We start from the raw sequence: 10872 nt of genomic DNA, 5'->3' as shown, positions 1-10872 counted from the left end.
GTCCATCTTGGACTCCATCTCGGACACTTCCACGTGTCATGTATTGGTCCTTTTGGGTCCCTTTTTGGAGCCTCGCTTATTGCTCGCTTCATGCTCGTTCCTTGAGCACTCCGTTGGGACTTCCACTCCCACTCTCAACCTTTCAAGTCGGAGCCTTTTAGTCCAAATGTGTTACGCTCGTTTGGCTTTTGTTTCAGCCACTACCATGTGGCACCCTTTCGGCTCCACTTTGGGGCTTAGGGATTTATGTCTCACAACTCCACCACCCATAGATGAAGTTCGATGTCCTCATCAAACCCTAAACCCTTTTATAAAGTAACACCCACAGGTATTGCCATTTCTATCCTTGGCACCCAACCAATATTTGTCTATGGTTTGACCTTGAAGGCTCGCCATGCCTTGTCCATCCTCTAAGGGCATAGTCTCTCCAACATAGAGACTCATTCGGCCACCTGGGGTGGTTTGCCCCCTTTTATTGGTTCAGTTCTCGTTAAACCTATTAGAGACACTTTCTCTAACTCAATTCCACTACTCATTCTCGAGTAGTCTCAACTTCTATTGACATAACCAATTCATCTTAGAACTTTTAATTTTGACTTCTCGAAATCAATTTCTTTGGTATCTTTGACACCTTTCATTGCACATATTGTGCAATTTCACTTCCCATCCTAGGAAGCTCCCCACTTGAGGGTGCCATCATCCTCCTTTCTATTTTATGCCACTTTTGGCACTAAGTTCCAGCCATTGTAAGTTGTGCTAGAGCTATCCACGGCCCTATCCTTTGGCTACTTCGCCGTTCCCTCCCTTGGAGCTTTCACCTTTGCCAACTTGGAGCATTTAGGAATCCATCCTTGGAAGCACACTTCCTTTCTCACAATCCGTTAGCATCCAACATATTAGTGTTTCATGCCTAACTTTGCCATTTGGATTCCTTTCAATGAACTCCATGGCCCACACTTGGCCACTAGTCTTTTGCTTTTATCCATTGATTGTTGCACTGAACAACATAGGATCACTACCTTCATTCTCGAGATATCTTTTTGGTTCCATGGCAAAGGCTTTACTTTGCTAAGTCCAGTGGGTGCTCACCCTTAGTAGGTATCTTTAGCAATTTCTACTACGGGCTTCGTCCACGGCCCAACTTTGCGACCCTTCCATGGGTCTCTCCCCGAGACTACTTTCTTGGACTTACTATACCATCGTATTGGCACAATTGATTTCCCTTTAGATATCCTTCTCACTTGGTCACCTTGACCAAGTCACACCATTATCAATAGTTCAAATCAACACTTTGAACTGGGAATTATAATCCTTAACCCAAACAAAGACCTTGTCTTTGTTTAGCCACAAGATCACCTGGTGATCTCATCTTGACCCCTTAACAAGTCTACAAATAGGAACTAGGTCTTCCAGACCCTTTTAAATTGTTGACTATGACCTCGGGGGAATCCCCCACACTTGGCAGTGCGCCCAAGCCAGCCCTTCCGGCCAAGGATCCATAGCAACTGAGACTGGGTGTCCCCATTTCATTCACCACGTCCTTGGTGTCTTTTGCACCAAAGTATTCAAGTTAGATATGCCGAGCTTTCACTCTAAGCAATTTAACTGTGCATCACGACTCTGGGGCATCCCCCGCTTGGTGGTGTGCCCAAGCTAATCTCTTTACTAAGAGTCCATGACCACCGAAAAATGAGTGTCCTCATATTCCAAACCATCACCGCGCCCTAGTGAATTGGGACTCCAACCCAAGCACTAGGGACCTAAAAAAAATGATTGGCGTTTTAGCCCAATCTCCCCACACTTGCTACCGTCAGCGGGGGCATCTGCCGCGAGACTCAGGGAAGAAGCTCTCTATTCTGATCTCTGTGTTGTCTCATTTTCTTGTGCCCAGGATGGACCTAAACAAATCACCGAGCAGAGGAAGAGCTCGAGGGCAGCCCATCATGCTGGGATGAGGGACAAGAGGGAGAGGCCTCAGCATTCGCCTACCCCAAGGTGGACTGATCAAAGGACAATCAGCAAGCCACAAGACCCCAATGGGCACGAAGCAGCAACCCCTCGGCTGCCACGACAACACAGGGCTTGGTAAGATGAACTTGGATCCCAGCAGCAACGCATCCAACAGAGGAGTCCCATAGACGGAGCAGTCCCAGGGGTTGGACAGTGAGAAGCAGAAGGTGAAAAAGATAGAGGATCTCATAGAAGAAATACAGAGAGGAACTAAGGAGACGATGGCCCGGGCAGAAGAAAATCTCAAGCTCCTCAAGGGAATGGTAGTGGCCAGCACGCCCAAGATGAGGGAGTCTCGAGCAGTGGTCGGAGGCGCCCCAGCCAGCTCAGTTTGATCAATGGACAGATGCAAGGTTAACCAAGTTGGAGTAGACAAAGGCTCAAGCTCGAGCCGAGCCAGGGAGGACTTGCAGTCCACTAAAGACACTCTTTGGGCGGAAACACAGAAGGACACAGTCGAGGGAAGGGTGAGCCCCAGGTGGACAAGGAGCCTAGGGAGGCTGGCAAAGAAGGTATGGGCAAAGGAGGAGGATGTGAGAAGTCCCATAAGGTTGGGCATACTAGAGCAGAGTGCGGGGCTAAGCCTCGGAATTCCAGTGGACAAGGAACCAGTGGAACAGCACCAGCTGCTGGGAAATGCAACTCTGAGGAGTCACTTGAGAGCCCTAGAAGCAAGAGAAATGGCAACACCAAACCGGGAGATGAAAGGTGGCGAAGGTTCCCGGACAACAACACCACGTAAGCAAGGGAGAGTCACTCGCGAGCGAGGCAAGACAAGCCGAGCAAGAGTAGAAACAGGAAAAGAGGACAATCAGGGGAGTACGGTGTCCCCCACCACTAAGCCTAGAGTGGAACGAGAGCCCTCTCCAACATCACACACCCCGAGATGGGAGACAAGGGACGACCTTGAAACGCAGAGGAGCCTGAACGAGCAGGAAGGGAGAGAATGTCCTAGGGGACAACACCCTGCCACTGGATCGAGCGAATATCAGAGACAAGAGCATTGTGGTCTCACTCAGCCACAAGTTTGCGCACAGATGCCTCTCAGACCTCACAAACAGACTGAAGGAGCCGGAGATGCAGTCTCCTGCTAAATCGGTGGGATCTCAACCAAAGATCAAGTCTCATACGAGGACAGTCGACGTACAGGAGTGCATGCCATGCTTGTCCGATGCAGGAGAGCTGCGTTGGTGTCCGAGGGACTTCAAGCTGAAGCTTAGTAGGAGCTCCACAGAAGATCTCATCCTACACCAGGATATTCTCATGGCAGAAATCTGGCACCAAGAGACAAATGTACTCGGGGAGGACCTAGTACTCAGCCCAGCATACAGGGAGGCTTTCCACCTAGTCGCGGATGAGATGGAGAGCAGGAAGAATCTGGACAAGGCAAAACTGCTAAACCTGGAAGAAAGGATGGCCACCTGAAGCGGACAAGGGAAAGACACCCAAGGGGAGCAGCAGAAGCCTAGAGACTTAGATAAGCCTCTTACAGAGCTGCTCGAGGACCAGGAGAGGGAAATGCAACAAATGAGAGAAGAGGCCCAGAATGAGTGCAAGAAGAACAAAACAGAAAAGAAAAAGGAACGCAAGGTGGCTAGGAGAAAGTTGAAAGCGTGGAGCAAGGAGCAAGAGAGGATAGAGTGGACAGAAGCAGTGGAAGAATTCCTATAACAAGAGGATTCACCAGTTCACGAGAAGAAGCAAGTCTCCAGGAAGGGTGGCAAGGCGATCGAAAAGAAAACAGGAGACCTATCTGAAAGAGAGGAAGCTGAGTGCCCCAAAGCTCAAGCAGAAAGGGATGGAGGAAACGGTGGGAGAGAGGACCAGTCCAAGGACCCTGAGGGATCCAAGGACCAGGATGTTGATGCAGGACAGAACAGCAAAGAGGGTACGCATGGAAGTGGAGACGGCTTAGAGATGAAGACAAACGTGCAGGTCCCCAATAGTGGGAGGGTAATGCATAATAGCATGACTAAAGCAGTGCAGCTACAGGACCACTTGCAGCAAGTAGTGGTGGCTAAGGAAGCAGAGCTAAAACTAAAAGCAACTATCGCGGTCTTCCGAGGTAGTTTCCCAACAGGACGCCTAGCCATCGACTGGCTCAACGCATCGCTGGAGAAAGGGATCACAGTCCAGAAGCTAGTCCCGCATGGTAAAGGGTGCTACACAGTCGTGTTTGAGGATGAGGAGGCAAGAAGGCGAGCAAAGGAGCTATATGGAGTGATTGATAGCCAATGGGTTGTGTCTTTCCACCCCTGGGTCCCAAGGTTCACTGCAGAAGAACAAGCACGTCTGAAAGGAGGGAGCTTTCCTCTCAATATTGCACTCTGGGATGTCCCGATGGAAATGAGATCACAGGACGCGGTGAAAGAGTTGGTGGAAAGCAGTATTGGGAATATTGCTTCAGGGCTGGATACTGTGGAAGCTGGCGGAGTGCTAGGCCCGATCAGGCTAAAAGTCTTTGTAGACTCTCCAGCAGAGACCCCAACGGAGTTGGCTGTATTGGGACAATACATCAGGGTCCAAACAGAAGTCACAGGAAGAAGATGCAGGATCTGTCAGAAGCTGGGCCACCAGGAGACAGCATGTACAGCGAGGACGGAGAAACTGGCCCCGGAACGGCCATTCGAGCTTCCGGAGGAGGAAGAAAAGATGCTATTACAACGTGAACCAGCTAGTGCCCTACACATCAGGTTCCCGATGACCCCACCTGTAGCAGGTTCGGGCTCCAAGAGCAGGCTTTTTGAAGGTCCCTCAGTGGAAACCAGCGTGGAAGGCTTCCAGACAGTACTCCCCAAAACAGTGAGTTTGGCGATCCGATGGATTCCCCCGAAGAGAGAGCTGGCAACGTCAGAGGCAGGAGATTGGCTGGTCCAGCGTGGAAATGGGACTTTCCCAGAGATAGTAGCTCTCGGAGACTACCAGACTCGGATGGAGCGAGCGATAACAGAGTGGACAGGATTCGTGAATTACACGGTACGGGGTTTCTCTTGAGCCAGACACGGAGGGAAGCCAACAGCAGTGTGGACCATCTCCACAGAGTGGAGGGCGCAGCCAAGCACCAACAGGTTCTCCTGGAAGTATGTCGCACCATGACGGCCCTAACGTGCTTGATGTGGAACTGCCGAGGCCTCAGTTCCACGGACAATAGGCTCCACAAAAGAATCCAACTCAAGTCGCATATAAGGGAGTTGGGACTGGAAGGTGGGATAGACTTTCTATGCATCTAGGAACATAAGATGGACGCTGAACCAGACTACAACTTCGGCATGAGAGGGAAAACTTGGTGGAATGCAGCGGTAGCAGCTCGGTCCAGGCCAGGGGGGGGCACAACCATCGTGGTCTCCACTAGATGGTCAGCACAAGCAAGGGATCATGAAGTGTTGGTGCCGGGGAGAGCGCAGCTCCTGGTGCTCAGCCTGCACTTTGGACGAGTGGGGATCCTAAATGTCTACGCCCCAACCAACAGACGGGCTCGGACCCTTTTCTGGGAAGAACTTCGAGTGAAAACAAGGGGCCGGGCAGAGCATTGGCTGGTGCTAGGGGATTTCAAGATGGTGGAAAACACAGAGGACAGGAGAGGAGGCCAAGAGACCATCCAGGGCCGGGAACAACTACAATGGCTGGCACTGGCAGAACAGCTGGACCTCGTGGACCTGCAACACGAGGAAGGATTCACCCCCCATGCACACCCCTACACCCGTCGGGAGTCAACAAGTTGTCAGTCACGACTGGACAGGATATACGCTTCCCCTAGAGTGAGAAAAGATGGCGGGAGTCTCAAGACGTGGCCATGCTTCCCCTCTTTTTCGGACCACGACCCAGTCCGGTGTAAAATCGAGCTCCAGAAAGACAAAGGTAAAGCAGTGCAGCGAGCCATCTCAATCCACACCTTGGCAGATGCACAGGCAGCGGCACAAGTTAGTCGGATTCTGGAGGGAAGTGAACTAGTGCTCACCACAATGCTGCAAGACTGCTCGGACCAGCTGAGAGAGAGACAGCAGGCAATAAAGGGTGAAGTAATGAAGGAGCTGCGCCTAGCAAGGAAGAAGGTGGCAACAGCTTAGAGGATGGTGCTAACGGCCAAGGACGCAGGAAGGTGGCAGGAGGCCCTGGATCAGAGGGAAGCAGAACTACAGGAGAGGGAATTCGCGGCTTGGAGCTCCGGAGTGCGTACTCAAGAGGACTCATGGGCGGTAAACGAGCGGCTGCTGAACAAGGCCTTCTACAGAGGCATCCGCCCAATCTCAGACTCACCACCCATTCTGGGCCTCAAGGCAGAAGATGGAAAGTTGGTAGAGGACCAGCAAGGCATGCAAGAACTGGCACAAAGGTTCTACGAACGGTTGTACACAGCACAACCGAAGACTACAGTCAGAGCCCGGGCAGCGAAGAAGGTGTTGAAGACGCTGCTGCACAGAGTCTCGCAGGAATGGAACGAACAGCTCACGGCAGACCTCACCGTGGAAGATCTCCGCAAGGCCTTGGACAGACTGAGCGACGACAAAATGCCCGGGATAGATGGACTGCCCCCGAGATTCTTTCAGAGAAACTGGGAGGTGATTGGCCCGCTGATGATGGAGGCCTGGACAAAGGCGCAGCAAGCAGGGCAGCTCCCGGCGGAGATACTGGAGGGCCAGATCGCACTACTTCCAAAGAGAGGGGACCTTCAAGAACTGCGCAACTGGAGACCAATAACGATGCGTACAAAATCTACAGCATACAAAATCTACGCCAAGGCGATGGCGCTCAAATTGCAACCGGTGATGCCCATCATTATTCGAGAACAACAGACAGGCTTCGTATTAGGGAGACAGATTGCGGAGAATATCTGGACCTATCTCCTGGCCCAAAGATGGGCAAAATCCTCGAGGCAGAATGTGGTGGCTACTGGATTTCGGGAAGGCATACAACCGGGTGGACTGGGACTTCCTGGAGGACTGTATGAGATGGATAGGAATCCCAGTGCCCATGGTAACACTCATCACTCTCCTGTACCGGGGAGCATCAAGCAGGGTGGTCATCAATGGAGAAACAGGTCCGTGGTTTCGACTAGGGAGATCGGTGTGACAAGGCTGCCTGTTGGCTCCGTACCTTCCTCATGGTCACGGAGGCTCTAGGGGCGTTCCTGGCGGAAGGTGAAGGAATCAGGGGCGTGGAGTTACCCAAGGAAAGACAGCAACTCCCTGGAACTCAAACAGTGGGAAGGGACCTGCTCGACAGCGCATTTGCGGACGACACAGCACTCTTTCTGCTAGGTACCAAGGCTAACCTGGACACTGCAAGGGCCAGGCTAGAGGCCTTCAACACAGCAGCAGGAGCGGCCATCAACTGGAACAAGTCGATAGGAATCAACTGGGGGAAATCTGACATCGAGGCGTGGGGACGAGACATCGACTTTTAGTGGTTATCACCAGGGGAGGACACATGCTACCTGGGAATTCAGGTAGGAGGTGAGTTCAAAGCTTCTACGCAGGACTCAGTGCTGCTGCGGAGGACCAGAACAGCGATTCAGAAATGGGCGCCACGGAAACTGGGACTGCCGGCAAGGGTGGTGGTGGCGAAAAGCATCGTGCTGCCGTGTACGTGGTACCACCTCTCAGTATGGCCAGTTCTAGAGACAACAATCAAACGCATAAGGTCCATGGTGCACATGTATGTGTGGAAGGGAGCGCTGGTCAGTGGCCAGACGATGGCCAAGGTGGCATGGCAGTCGACGGCGAGACCACGAGTTTTAGGCGGCTTGGGGATAATCGACCCAAGTGACATCAGCAAGGTGATGAGGTACAAAGTCATACTAATGGGCCTTCAACCGGGGGCTCAAGCTTGGAAGCTTCTTTTCAGGAAGAGCATGCTAGCCATCAGGCCGAAGCATGGATTCGCAAGAGTTTGGGACGAGGACCCCCGTTGGATGTTCACAGAAGGACAAACACAGGTGGTAAGGGGAGGCCAGTTGGTTCAGGGTCTTCATTGGCTCTGGAAGTCATTTCCAGTGACGCAGGTCATCCCGAACAGGGCAGAGGATTGGCTGAATCAGCCGCTGTTTTTCAATGAGTTGTTCAAGGCAAGAGACAGAACACTAGGCCGAGAGAACCACTACACCATATGGAGGCGGGTACACCAAGGAGGCTTCAGGACAGTCAAGCAACTAGTTGGAGTGGTAGATCCGGATCCACAGAAATCATCCCGGCGCTTCCAAGTTTTCGGGCCAGGGAAGTGGCGGGATGTGCAATGGGATTTACTGAGGCTACTGCGGGCAGTGACAGAGGCATGGACAGTAGATAAATGGCCAGCAAGAAGGTTACACGCTGGGGACTTTGTGGCAATTCAAAGGGAGGAGACGTTGGATGGCGAGCAGGTACCACTTGGGAAATGGACTCGGGTGTTCACGATGCCAACCCCAACGTGGAATGTGGGGGAGATTGAGGTGTGGTTCGTGACAGACCCAGACCAAAACCTCGGCAGGCCTTTTCGTGTACTGAGAGGTGACACACTCCTCAAGGCGGGAGGACCCCAATAGATACCATAGGTCACGGATGATGAAGTGAAAGGACGAATCCAGGTTCTGAGACAGACAGCAACTCGGACAGAGGTGGTAGAGTCACCTTGTTGGCTAGAAGGAGATGGACGGCTAGTATGGTGGAGGAAAGAGTTAATAGAAGACCTGGATTGGGACCCAGCAGTGTGGAGACGTAGGGCGAACGGCTTCTTCACTTACGAGGTCAAAGATGCACGGAATGGTTTGATGGTGAACAGGGAATTTGAGAGAGAAGAAATCCCACAACTATGGCAAAAGTGGATCGCGCTAGGAGTGGAGGCATACCAGGTGATTGACAACACCTTGGCATTCTGGAAACTACCGATCCAGGAAAAATCAAAGGTAACCTCTTGGCTCGTGGCGACGCATGGGCTGCCAGTAGGCCAGCGGTTTCAAGCGGAGAATGCTCGCAGGTGTTCAGAATGCGGGGAACTGCAGACGGTCACACACCTCCTCTGGGATCGTGACGTGGCTAAGGAGACGTGGCGGCAGATAGCAAAAGCAACGAGGGAACTAGGGGACAAGTAGGACTTTGAAATTCGAGAAGGGGATGTCACCCAATGGTTTCCAGAGGCAAGGGGACCATGCACAGGAGCAACTTGGCGGAAGATCGGGTGTTGGGGACGCTCAGGATGGGGCACCCGAGTTAGGTGGGATGTGGTAGGAGTGGAAGTTGGGACCATAGTGTGGGAGGCCCTTGGACGGGCGAGATGGGAGGTATGGCGGGCTTCCGGGGTACAGGCACTCTGGGAGGCTCGAAACCGCAACCACTTCGAAGGGCAATGTGCTCGGATTTCAGTGATCATGGCGAATTGGTGGAGGCTCACACTGGCTGCTATCCGCTTGAGGGATACGCTGCTCCAGGAGCATGGGAAAAACAGGGAGGCGCTCACAGCTTGGCGACGACTATGGACTCCGTGCTACGGAATTGAACACGAGGGGGAGGTCAAGTGGAAATGGAGACCTTCGGACACGGTAACAAAGGAGGCTCGACGTGGTGATCTGGCACTGGATGCACTGTGGAGGCGACAACCACAGCAGCCACGATTGGAGGGCAGCAGTCACTATTAGGTAGAGAATTGCAGGACAGCATAGTTGAGTGAATAGTGCTAAGGGATTCTTGTTTTTTGTATCAGTCCCTAAGGGACTTGGAGAAATGTACATACATGTTGCATCGAACCCAAGCACTAGAGGGTTGGGACTCAAACCCAACCTCTGTATATGCATCTACGAACAGCATCACACCGGATGCCTGGCGTGACTCCCCACGCTGGTGCACCAATTTATATTTAAAGTGCGCTACAGATCACAGCTTAGGAACCTAGTTCCTCTGCACTGCCAAGTCCTCTCACTTGACATGTTTTGTGATCATGCATGGACTCCTCCATGCTCGGCCCCCTGGGCCACCCCTTTGAAGTTGGCTCCTTCAACTAGGGTATTCGTTCCCCCCGACTTGCCAATCTCACTTAGCAAGTCATTCGGCCACCATAACATAGTTCATGCATAAGCGTGAAAGTCCCTAACCATCAGCTTTTGTTCAAAGCCCTCTTTTTGAACACTCGGGAACTACTTCCCCAATCTTGATAGCCTCGCCTCATGGCAAGCTTCAAGACCACGCTTCTGCTGCGCCACTCTGATTTCGTGCGTCCTATGAACCATTTACACTTGGCTGACTAAGTACTTATCTACCTAGGGGAACGTTCAAGGAACTCTATTCTTTGGCTTGCTAAGGCCTCTCCTTTCGCAAGTTTTCCAATTACCATATAGTCCAACATGGACAATCCCATGCTTTAGACTCTCCATGGCATCCCGGTCGCTAGTAACACTCCACTCCATACTTGCATAACCACCCTTGGTCATGCCTATCAATTCCTATGGTTCGGTTCTATCCCCATACTACATGCCTTTTGGCCTCATACATTTCCTTTTGTTATTCTCCTCCAGACTAGGAAGATAGCTTTGCACTTTCTACCATGCCTTGGCAAGTATTCATAAGGATGAACTTACTCAACCACCTAGGGAGTGGTTCCTCAATTCGGGTTTGTTCACCTTGTAATCCCCCATACTAGGATTACTGTTGCTACTTATGGGCCTTCATATGCCCATCACTAGCCCCGCCAAAATTCCATCTTTAGCTTTTGTTCGATTTGGGTAGATAGACTTCTCCCGTCACCGCAACCTTGGACATTTGGATAGTACCTTCTATCCATCATTTGTTAGGGACTTTATCCCTTAGGCATTATCCATTGCCCTCATGACACCAAACACCACTTTCTAGTGTTCTAGAGTGTTTGGGTGTCCCAATGATGGCCTCCTTGACAATG

This window comes from Selaginella moellendorffii, unplaced genomic scaffold, assembly GCF_000143415.4.
Source record: "Selaginella moellendorffii unplaced genomic scaffold, v1.0 SELMOscaffold_14, whole genome shotgun sequence".
NCBI lineage: Eukaryota > Viridiplantae > Streptophyta > Lycopodiopsida > Selaginellales > Selaginellaceae > Selaginella > Selaginella moellendorffii.
This window is presented reverse-complemented; position numbering follows the sequence as displayed.